This window comes from Camelus bactrianus, chromosome 6, assembly GCF_048773025.1.
Source record: "Camelus bactrianus isolate YW-2024 breed Bactrian camel chromosome 6, ASM4877302v1, whole genome shotgun sequence".
NCBI classification, from domain to species: domain Eukaryota; kingdom Metazoa; phylum Chordata; class Mammalia; order Artiodactyla; family Camelidae; genus Camelus; species Camelus bactrianus.
In genome coordinates, this window is record NC_133544.1 from 14,821,682 (window position 1) to 14,832,678 (window position 10,997).

The 10,997-nt window shown below is 37.9% G+C and overlaps 1 non-coding gene across 1 annotated transcript; it reads right to left on the reverse strand.

Moving 5' to 3' along the window:
* Positions 1–680: 680 nt before the first annotated feature.
* On the reverse strand, positions 681–753 carry TRNAA-GGC (transfer RNA alanine (anticodon GGC)). Its single transcript has one exon. It is a non-coding gene; the product is annotated as a tRNA-Ala (tRNA).
* Positions 754–10,997: the final 10,244 nt, after the last annotated feature.

Consider the following 10,997-nt stretch of genomic DNA (forward strand, 5'->3'; position numbering starts at 1 on the left):
AGGAAAGCAGTGAGCCCTGAGAACAACTTTAGAGTAAACTGGAAGATGATTCAGGAAACCAAAGTTGCATGGGAGGTTCTGTCTAATTCTTCTCTTGAAAATGTAGCCAAAAAGTTATTTTTCTTTGGAAGTTGACGTCTCATCTCATTGTCCATAGAGTCACATCTATCCGGGCAGAGCGTTTGCTTAAATATATAACTGATGTTAATTTAAATGATTGTCTTTGACCTAGTGACTCAGATGAGCCCATAGTTGGACAGAAATGTTGAGCATTAAAAAGCATTTAAGCTCCATTTCTATTTCTTAGTGACTGTCACTGTGAGGTTGGTTTAATACAGCTCAGAAAAATGACTTTAATACATAAAGTGTAATTTAAAAATGAATTTCTAGTGTTGTCTATGTGTATTTGTCCAAATATTCCAAACTTGTGTCATTATCTGAAGAAGTGGTTCCCAAGCAGTGATCTGTAGCCCTTCCAAAAGTCTGTCAAGGTAGATTTAGGACAGAGGTGGGAAGGACGGTGGCTTGGAGGAATGATGTCAATATCAACTCTTTTCTTTCTACTAAGCTACTGAGACTTTTAAAACATTTATTAATTTAAAAAATATTTATTTATTTTTTGTTTGTTTTTGTTTTGTGGGGGAGGTAATTAAGTTTATTTATTTACTTATTTATTTTAATGGAGGTACTGGGGATTGAACCCAGGACCTCATGCATGCCAAGCATGCACTCTACCACTGAGCTATACCCTCCCCCTATTTAGTTTTTGTTTTCTATTTCTTTAGCTTTCTGCTTTTGCTCATATTATAGAAGCTGAGTTTGGTACTCTTAATTGGGTAATAGAAAAATTAATTATATTATCATCATTCTTGAAATAAAATCTTCAAAATCTTGGGCTCCATGGCATGGGAATTATGCATAGAAAAAGATGAAAAGATGAGGAACCATTGTTTTTTAAAAGAAAACGTCTTTTATTTGACTTGGCTTCCGTCTCTTACCAATGGCTCTGAGAAGTTCAATCTACTTTTGCCCTTCGCATTTCTGCCTTCTAGTCTCCTGAGAAGATCACTTGATTTCTCTTCTTTCTTGGCCAGTAATGTTGTAAGGGGCTCCATCCAGCTGAAAGAATCCATGGCATAGCCTGCTATTTGGGAAACCAGGTCCAATCTGGCTTGAGAAAGATGGCACCCTCATGGGTATTTGAAGAAAGCTTAATCAGAACTTTTATAAAGCTAGAGGTAGGGTTAGGGAAACCAAGAAGGGATTGTAGAGTAGCCAAAGGAGAAGCATCACTACAATCGAACTGGAAATGCAGGACATGGAGATGGGCCTTCAATAGGAGATTGAGGTGGACTTATGCGCCACGGCCAACCCATGGCCAGCAGAGAAGGAGCCGGGGAGTACCTCAGCTGCTCTGCCTTGCTCCCACCCTCCTATCTCCTGCTGATGCGTCCCACTGGCAGAACCCAACGAGGGGAGAGTGAAGAGCTGCCTGGGTGATGCAGCATCTAGAGTTCAGCTCCAGGAACCTCGATTGGGTCACTGAAGTGTGGAGCTGGGGCACAGATGGAAGATAAGAACATCGTTCCCAGCCTCAGCAGGATGCAGCAAAAAGAAACTATAATACGTGGGTTGTTCTGCTGAACAAATGTACATTCAAGTCTAGGGTTCACTAGTGATTTGCTGTGTGACTCTGGGCCAGTTACTTAATGGCTTCCTTTTCATCAGGTACATAAAATTGGGACGACCTCCTATGCATGGTTATGGTTATTTAATACGTCCACACAAATGTTCATGGCAATGACTGTATTCCATCAAAGAATGCTAGCAATCACCAGAAGCTAGGGCAGAGGGAAGGAGAGATTGTTCTCAGAGCCTTCAGAGGGTGTGTGGCCCTGCCAACATCTTGATTTCAGACTTTTAACCTCCAGAAGTGTGAAGGAATACATTTCTGTTGCGTTAAGCCCCTTAGAATACAGTACTTTGTTACCGCAACCCTGGAAACCCAATGTATGTGCTTCCCCTACCCGCAATGTTTTTAACATCTCAGAAACCAAGTCATGTCTAGAAATAGGCAGCATCTTTCAATGGCTGTCAGTCAGGCATGTCCACACCCCCTGCAAAGGGCTAGCCCTGAACTTGGCAGAATGTGGACCAGCAGTTTTCATGATACACTCAAGGACCAGTTTTTTAATTCCTAGGAAACAAAGTGTTGGGGGAAAGGTAGAAAAGGGGGTGAACTTGACAAGTTCAGAACATTTCCACAGCTGGAGTCCAAATTAGGCTCAACTCTAATAATTGCTTGCCTGCTTTAGGAGCAAAGCACTAATGAAGTGTAGTGTTTTTTTTTTTTTTTTAGTGCATTCTTAAAAAAGGAATGTTCTATTACCAGTGCTCTTGACTGCACTGAGGACTACCTTATATAGTAAAATAGTCATGACTCTTAGTCCAAAAGTGATACGAAAACGTGAATCTTGAACATGCAGAAAGTTTGGGGAAACTGGCAATAATTTATGTCAGTTGAATTTTCATTTTAAATGTGCATTGTCATGCTGTACAATCAGAATACACTTCTAAATAAATCTAAAAAAATTATCTCAGTGCATATGTAATAAAATTTTAAAGTAATGAATGTATTATGTCATTGTTTAATTGGCATCAGTTTTTTTTTTTTAGGGCGTATGGTGATTTATCTCATAGTTGTTAGTGTCTTAAAATTCAGTATTTTGGTATTCGTTATCAATATTCTACCTCAAATGATTCCAATGTATTTGGTTCTTTTCTTTTTTTCTTTTTTTATTGTGGCAAAATATATATAAAGTTTATTGTTTTAACCGTTTTGGGGTGTACATTTCAATGGTATTAAATAGGTTAATAACGTGTTACTGTTACCAACATCTGTCTGCACAACTTTCTTCATCTTGTAAGACTGAAGCTCTGTACTCAGTAAGCAATAGCCCTCCCCAACTCATCCCCTTTTTGGGGCCCTGGCAACCACCATTCTACTTTCTGTCTCTGTGAAATCACACCGTGTCCTTTTGCAGGTTGAATTTTTACAAGTAACATCATAAAAGTTCGAGAATCAAACTTCTTGCCACCCAGCAGTCATGTGAAAGGTTTCTTTAAAAAATGGTGCTGGTTGAGCCACGGCTTTAACGTCCAAGGTTACACCTTATACAATATAAACTAAGAATGTCTTCGGATAATTATTTCCCAACACTTCCATTTCAGTAAGGAAAGTACCAGATCCTGAATAATATTTTCTAAACGCACCCATTAGGTGGCAATGCCTCTCCCTAGCAGAGCTCAGCAGTGCCATTTACAAATTCATTGGCAGTTTCTGCCCTACTGTATCTTCTCTTCTGTCTATAAAGAAATGGTAATGAGGAAGTTCCTATTAGGTAAGTGAAAATGGAGATACACATATTAGTCTATTTTATCACTTGAAAAGAAGCATAAAATCTCACAAAATCATTGTGTGCGCATTTTCTGCCTTTCAAGCCCATAAGTTAGTTGCATAACATTGACCGGGTTATATAAACTGTTTATGACACAGTAAAGGGAAAATGGCATATATTTAAGAAAACATGTTTTAATAATTTTTAAAACTTGCCTCATTAAATAAAAACTATTTTTCTTCTTACATAGTGTAAAATTGTAGAACTTTAAAGCTAGAGGAAACCTTAGATCATCAAGTTCATGTTGTATTTTAGTGCCTAACCTAATAGCTTTTATCTCGAACTGTTTATCTTTCTTTCCGACACTTTGTGAACTCTATAAGGAAACATTTCTCTCATCCATATGACTTATCTTCATTCTCTTAGCACATGGAATCCACATCGGTGATCGCTGAGTCAGCAACCTGAATCCCCAGTATCTACAGCAGTCAGCCAGGTAACAGCAGGAGTGAAACAGGCCAGGTGAGCCCTAAGGAGCACAGGCAAGGATGTGTCTTTTGAAAGGGGGTGGAGGCCAGACTTCAGTACTAGGTGATGGGGGATGCTAAATCAGCCTCAGTGTTGTTAGATCGTTCTTTTTCAAGAGAAGTCGGAAACCCAGGTTTTAACATGATCTCCTTCCACTATAAGGTCCATGAGAAAGGGGACTATTTACATTCCAGTATCTATCCACTGAATTCATGGATAATGGTACTTAAAAATATCAGAGTCAAGAGCTAATAAAAAGATACTACAAGGTAATATAATCATAGAAATGATTCAAAAGAGCACATTCTTTTCAGTCTGAAGGCTTAGGGCTGCCAGGCTGTACACCAACCTGGCAGGTACTGTTCTAATGTGTCCAGGTGGACTCCTGTGGAGTCAGCAGATTTGCATATTTAGGGTATCCAAGAGAAATGGGGCTTAACTGTGAACTATCCATAGGTGGGACTAACGGGATCTACAGTGTCTGCTGTTTGATTCTGCTTAATCCCGCCATGAAAGTGAATTATCATCGTTCTATTTAAAAAAAAAAATGGATGTGTTGTGAGTTAGGTATCCTCAGGCAAATGAATGCATTCCTCACATGTTCACAAGTTCACATAAAGCAAGAAAGCCTAATGAAGATTTATATCAGGATCTACTTCTTGATTTTAAAATTTATTATTCCTCGGACTTACCGTGCAAGGGAAGTGATGGAAACCCCATCCTCTGAGTTATTAAGACTCCATGAACAACAGATTAGAAGGCACTCTAGAGACCCATTTTTCATGGATTAGGTGGGGTGGCAGTCATGGATTTGATGATCTAATCGGTCATTTATCTCCTCCAGTTTTGTAAGAGGGCATAAGAAGAAAATGTAGCCAGTGGAAAAGCATGTAGCCAGTGGGAAAGCTTTGATCATTGTTGGATGTTCTTGTTAAGTAAACAGCTGTGTAATATAGAAGGGGATTAGGTAGATGTTGACCCTGGTTTTTAGATGTGTTGATTTAGAACTTCCGCCTCCTCCAAGCATGGTGGGGGTGTCTCCTCTACCATGAACTGGTAAACCCAATGTTCATTCTTCTGCTGGGTCACTTGGCTATGAGGTCTCATGTGCTCTCATCCAGTGCTGGAATATTCTCTTAGTTATCCGGTATCCTCAGGTGCTAGCAGAGTGTCTGGCACAAAAAAGGCACTGGGTATTTATTGGTAGCAAGAATGAATGAATGGAAGAATGAATGATGTAATGGAGCTTCATTCCTGGGAATTATATTGAGTAACTGTCAGCTTTGAAAAAAGAATCCCAAATATTGACACCTCAGGAAACTCTTCTCACTTTCTTTTTTGCATCTCTTTTTTTTTTTCTGATCCTGATTTCTTGTTGTCTACCTCCCTTTCTCTCTCATGCTCTCTCCCTCAAGAGACGTTTCCCATTGCACGGAATTAAAGGCAAGTATCAGTGTACTTTATAACATCAAAACTTTATTCTGACCGATAAAATCCAGCTGGCTTTCGGCATTCTACTTTTTAAAACCTTTGACATAGGTTGTATTACTAAGCATTGCCGCATATGTTTTCCAATTTGGAAATCAGTGAAAAGGAGATAACTTTTAATTATCTTTGAACTGGGCAGCTTAGCAGTTAAACCTAGTACTCAGAAGCTGACATACAGAAAATCCGTTTTTGGTTTGTTTTTGAAAAGCCAGCCATCCATTCTCTGAGCCAGTATAAAACCTCTTTCAGCTGAAAGTTTCTTTTCAACTTCAATAATGTACAAAAACAGGGATCTCCAGAGATGGGCTGCAAAAGGAAATTTAGAGCATGAAAGATATTTGCTTGAATATATGAAGTAATATATTATGACAGTTACCTGTAAAAACAGCATAATTTGGGCTTGCTGAACTTGGTAAACTGACATTTTGCTTTCTTATGAAATAATTGTTTTAAGCTTATCTCCTTAATATAACATATAAATTATACTTGAAATGCCTCCCTAATGTTAAATACTATAAATGTTAACATTTAAAATACAGAAATACAGAATTTAATAATAATCATGAGCCATTCTTCAGATGGAAAAACTGAAGCTCAGTGAGGTGATTGAATTTATCCAATGTCACATATTGAGTAGCAAGACTCAGATATTTCTAACTTGAAAGGCCATATTTTACACCAATGCTTCTTCCTAACAGTTTAAAGATGCTATTGTAATTTTATTTTAAATTTTTAAACTTCATTTTTTTATCCCAAAATAGTGGATGACATTGAGACATTTCAATGACTTTAAATTGATCTTAAAAACATTTTAAGTGATTCCTAAAAACAGGATGTTCTCTCAGTTGTGAAACTTCTTCAGTATCTGTTCTTTACATGAGTTGCTTTCATTTCACTGGAACGCTTGTCTGGTAAACACCTCCAGCTCTGCTGTGTAAAAAGCATATTCTGGTGTCCACAATCAGAGAACCATCAGAATTAACTGCAGGGAGGTAGAGCCCATTGAGCTATAGAAGTTGGTGCACCCCTAAAGTTTCCACTTGGGGTACAGCCCACCTGGCATGTCTGAAGGAGAAGCTGTACTGATTTTTAATTTGGGAATATACTGTTTGGAGATTTTCCTACTCAAGATCAGTCAAGAAAGAGAAAAAATTTGTTGCAATAATTTCTTTTCACATACACAGTCAGTTTGTCTGTTTCATTTGATAGGTCTTTGCGTGGTAAGTCCTTCCCTTTCTGTCCCTTATTTCACTGAATTAGAAACAAGTGGGCTGAGTAATATTCCTCTATATATAGACAACACACCTTAGGAGTTTGGGATTAACAGGTATACATTACTATATATAAAACAGACAAACAACAAGGACCTACTGTATAGGGCAGGGACAGTATTCAATTTCTTATAATAAGCGATAATAGAAAAGAATCTGAAAAAATTATGTACAACTGAATTGCTGTGCTGTACACCTGAAACTAACATTGTAAATCAGCTAAACTTCAATAAAAGATAAAAGGGGAAAAGAAAAGAAAGAAAAATATGAGGCACTTTACCTACAAGGTGTAATTTTGTAATTTCAGATACCCTCAGAGCAAATTGCTCCTGCCTGGAACCTGTCTCCAGTTTCACCTGCTTGGTAATATCCAAAGGTCTTTAATAGCTAACTAAGATTTTCTCTTCACAATTGGTAATAACATGAAAACCTTCAGTGGGAGAGGAAAGATACTGACCCGCATGCCTATAAGAACTACATGGCTCAGGTAAGATCCTTGGAGCAAGGTTTGACTGGTTTAGAAAAGAGACGGATACATTAATGCTTTAGAGTATCACTGAATGGAGCTTGGAGTGGTCCCATCCTCACTGGGGAGAGGCGTGGTGGGGAAGGGACCAGGTTCAATCACCCCACTACTTGGCACTCACTTGGCCAAATCAAGCAAGACTCTATTCTTCTAGCTTGCTTTGTTCTCCCTGCTTCTCTGCTTTTGCTGTTTTCCCCTCAATACCAGTTACATGTCTATTCATCCTTCAAATCCATCTTCTTTCTCAAAATTCCCACCAGCCCCACTTCGCCACCAAGCTCTCCTTGAATACTGCACTAATTTGTTTTTATATTTCTTAGGATATTTGCTATTTAAAATACTTTATTTTGTTATATCTTATAGTGATCACTTTATTTCTCCTTGCTAGATTGTCAGATCCTTGAAAACAGGCTTGTGCCTCATTCGTTCATGTATTTGTTTAAGCTGACATAATATGTTGCTCAGCATTCTTCATTCAACAGGTTCTCTAATTTTATTGAAATTAATTGGATCATCACATTAAAGCAAATGTATTAACTTTCCTGGATGCACTGAGAAAATTTTTTAAACTACTTGATCATTATTATGGTTGAATTACACATTGAAATCAAGTGGTTTTTAATTGTAGTTTGGTGAGATTTCAAAAAAATGATACCCAAACAATCTGAACAGATTTAACTAAAGATACGCTGCAAATGAAGACATCTTTTTGGATCCAACAAATAACATTTTTCTTTACAATTTCAGAAGGAAATATTGCCAAAAGCAAATCTAATGTGTGCTTTAAGACACTCCAAATATGAGCCTTAGTTTCACTTGGAATCGGTTATTTTCAATATTAGTTTCTAATCTACTTAAACACCCAGTCAATTCAATACTAAGTATTTTTACAGAGGGCTCTGGATTTTTGTAAAGGATACATCCTGGGGACCTTGAATAATTTGTCAATTTTTATAATTTCCCATAAACTGCATGATAAACATCTAAATGCAATCAGCTGGTAAAGCGCGAAGAGGGGATATGACACAGTGATTCTGAGCATGGCCACGATTTAGTTGTCTTTGGCTAAGTGAACACCTCCACATCATCTTTTGGACCCTGTCAAAATGGCACTTTATTATAAGCCACGGTCTTTTGGGATAAGTCACAAACAAATGAAATAACAAATTTTAAATTCATAGATGTGAGTTTACCATTTGAGCCTGTACTATGCAAAGGATATTGTGAAATGAGACCATAGGTCATAGAAAGACGAGCAAAACATAAACATTTTTTATGAACACCAGTGTCATAGGTTAAAATATAGGATGCATAAGTTGTTCTGAGGAAATATATTTGATTCTACCTGGCAGTACATACATGGAAGGCTTCATGAAGAAGAAAGAATTTGTGTGGGGTCGTCAAGGATGAGCAGGGTATAAAAATGTGGGTTAGAAATTAATCTACGATGGTAGGAACAGCTGGGAATGAAAATCAGGTTTGGGTGCCTTTCAGCCTCTTCTAGCAAGTTTTGATTCCAGCTCTGTCCTCCTGAGTCATTCACATTGTAACTCTCTTGTTTCTTCTGGAACCCGCAGTGTCTCCAGAAGCCCTCTCAGCAATCACTTAACTCCCTGCTTAATCAACCCTCCCTTGTAGCCCTGAGGCAATGTCTTCTCGAGGAGTTTCACCCCCGAATTCATAGTCCTATTGGAAGACTGTTGTCATTTCACTCAGAGACTTCCTTTGTCTTTCCTTAATGTATTTAGAATTACTTAGCACTCACTTTTATATTGCAATTTATCACATATGTGAATGTATCAATGGTTAACCTCAAGTCACGGTTATTTATTTTGAAAGGGGTTTTTTAGTAAGTTAACATCAATAAGAAGATAATAATACAGATTTTAAAATGTAATTGACATTATTTTTTAAACCATATTATTGTGAACAAAAAATACTACAAACCATATCAGTAAACAAAGAATGCTGAAGCCATCAAGTCATCAGCAGCTGCCGCCGCCCCCAGTGAGGACAAGCCTGCAGCCCAGCCCCTGCAGCCACTCACAGTGGTGCACCCTGAGGGGACTCAGAATAAGAAAAGACAGGGTACTGGCCCTAGAAAGCTAGGTGCTTGTCAAAGGAATGAATTCAATGAGCTCAAATGTTTGCTTCCTCCCATACATAGAAAGGCACTAAATTCTTTAACTTGAGATGCCTGGTTTTCTTTAGTTAACAAGTAACCTTTTAATGTTCCAACTTCCTGGTCTTTGTTGTAAAGCTCCTACATATCCTAGCTCTTCGGAGCAGTCCCTCGGAGGGATCTGAGAGGCTGTCATCCTGGGCGCAAAGGGGTACGAGTCCTCAGAAGTGTCCGCCAAATAAAACATAACTCTCAGCTTTTAGGCTGTGTATTTATTTCAGTCGACATTATTGAGGTATAATTGATAGGTAAAAAGAGGTACATATTAGATGTATACAACACAATGAGTCTGGGAATAAGCATAGACCTATAAACCATCACCACCACCAAGGCTTAAACATATCCATCTGATCCCTAAGTTCCCTCCGACCCCTATCATCATCATCATCATCATCAATATCATTATCATTATTTTGTGATAAGAACACAGCATAAGATCTTAGCAAGTTTTAAGTAGTCAGTACTGTATTGTTGGCTATAATTGACATTATTATTTTTACATGTCTACACTGAAGTATAATTATTAATCCGTATCTTTTCACCTTTTTAAGAGAGCTAAATTTCACAAAGCCTTAAATTATATATATGGACACATTTACATTTTAATTAGGAAAAAAAGAATTTTTAACAAAACCTCTCACAATCTAGTTTTATTATTTATTCCTATAGAATCTACAAGAAGAGAAATAAAGAACAAGAAAAAACTTGATGAAAACTTGTCAATACAATTTTATTAAGAGAGGAAAAGTATATTGACCTCTGTTAAGTCACTTTGTGGTTTTGGAAAATTAAAAATACGGTTTCAATGTGATATGGCAATACCACATTCATTTCAAAACACCAGAGACATTTTAACATTGATTTTAGTGGCTCAAGTGTTTTCTCTGCCAGCCACGTTACCATTCTTGTTTTGGGTATACAGAGGGTGCAATTTACTTAAGGAAACATTAGAAGAAAAAGTTTCAAAGAGTGAGAACCATCTTAATCATACAACTGGGTCCCCACCTCAAACCACGCACCACTCAGCTGACCTGCCTCCACTCCTACACCGATTACACTCAGTTTCTCAAGCAGGTTTGAGCACTGCCACCTTCTAAGAACTGAGGTAATGAGACAATACTGAGGGCTCCAAAGTGATGATTTCCTCCGAAAAACAACAAAGACACAAAGTGATAAATTCGGGTTGTAATAGGAAGAAGATCGTTCCTTCTACCTGGGTTTATTTCCCATTTATTGGCTCTGGTTAGGAGAGTGGTGGCTTTTCACTGCCATTTGTACTGGCTGGCTCCAGATTATTTTTGGCTCCAGCTGGAGGTGTGTGTATTGTGGCAGTAAGAACCCAGGGAGGCTCTGGAGTATGACCTGCCGCTGGATAAGTACAGCTTAGCCATCTCTTGAGGAGCTGGGACCAGCGTGATGTAAAGCTGTACTAAGCGTGCTACCCCACTGATAGAGAATGATGGTTATTTGTGGCTAGTCTATTTAAGTTCAAATGCAAAACATGTTCTCTTTAAATCCTGGTTCTGTAATTAGAAAGCAAAATTCAGCTAGATTTTTAAATAAATGTATTTACCTGCTCCTAAAAATTACTTACTGATAAAAAT